We start from the raw sequence: 1,246 nt of genomic DNA, 5'->3' as shown, positions 1-1,246 counted from the left end.
ATGCGAATGAAGAGCCGGTTCCCCATCCGCAGGATGCTGCAGTACCTGAGCTAGGGAGACATCATCTTCAAGGACGCCATGAAGGTGATGACGGTGAACTACAACACGAGGGGGCCTCTCAGCAAAGGAGCCAGAAAATTTGTGTTTTTCAACATACCTCAGATTCAGTACAAAAACCCTTGGCTTCAGATTGTGATGTTTAAGAACATGAAACCACCGCCATGCTTAAAATTCTATTTAGATACTGGAGAGCAAGTCCTGGTTGATGTGGAAGAGAAGACTAACAAAGAGATCGCAGAACATGTTAAGAAAGTTCTTGGTAAAAACGAGGAGACACTGCAGGGAGAAGCACAAGAGAAAATGAAGCTACGGCATCCCACAACATTTGGCCCCAAAAAGTACCACTTGTGGCAATGTATGTGTGAAATTGGAGGCCATATTGCCTGCCCTGGTAATGTGCCATTACCAAAGGAGATGACTGGGAAATATAAAACTGCCATGAGAGTGCTGCTTCCTAAGCCAACTTTCTACAGCAGGGAGTAAAGCATTCAGACTGACAAGAAAGTGGGCATCTTAACACTGATGACAACACATTGGTCTTTTTACAAACCACCATTTAAGTAACAGAAAAATATCTGGACTTACTTAAAACAAGTAAGGATGAATCTTTTAAATAAATTATGGAATTAAAAAAAAAAAATACAGTGGTACTTCTAGTTAAGAACTTAATTCGTTCCAGAGGTCTGTTCTTAACCCAAAACTGTTCTTAACCTGAGGTACCACTTTAGCTAATGGAGCCTCCTGCTGCTGCCGTGCTGCCACCACGTGATTTCTGTCCTCATCCTGAAGCAAAGTTCTTAACCCAAGGTACTATTTCTGGGTTAGTGGAGTCTGTAACCTGAAGCATTTGTAACCCGAGGTACCACTGTACTGATAAAGTTGTGTTACCTCCACCAGCAGGGAATTCATGCGTGGGGTGTAATGTCTCTATACACAGAACACACCGTGCATCTCCCCAGAAGTCCCTCAGATATGCCATTATCCCTGCATAGAAACTCGGTCCATCTTAATGGCCAGTGTGTTTGTAAGTAGGCTAGTGGGTCATGAGCTATCTCAAGCAAACACAAGGCACTTGGAGACAAAGGGTGCCAGCTTGCTTGCAATGCTCCTGGCTTGGCACTATCAGCTAACCTCCCCACTGCCAACCTGGTTCCAAAAAACCTTATAAAATTCAGGTGTCAAGACT

The 1,246-nt window shown here is 43.8% G+C and overlaps 1 pseudogene across 1 annotated transcript; it reads left to right on the top strand.

The window, feature by feature from the left end:
- Window positions 1–700, top strand: LOC308477904 (small ribosomal subunit protein mS25 pseudogene; annotated as a pseudogene). Its single transcript has one exon. The product of its transcript is annotated as a small ribosomal subunit protein mS25 pseudogene (transcript).
- The last annotated feature ends 546 nt before the right edge of the window (window positions 701–1,246 follow it).

The sequence above is a fragment of the Podarcis pityusensis genome (assembly GCF_964106645.2).
Source record: "Podarcis pityusensis genome assembly, chromosome: 5".
NCBI lineage: Eukaryota > Metazoa > Chordata > Lepidosauria > Squamata > Lacertidae > Podarcis > Podarcis pityusensis.
Note: the sequence above shows the minus strand (reverse complement) of the source record. Positions and strands in the feature narration are given on the sequence as shown.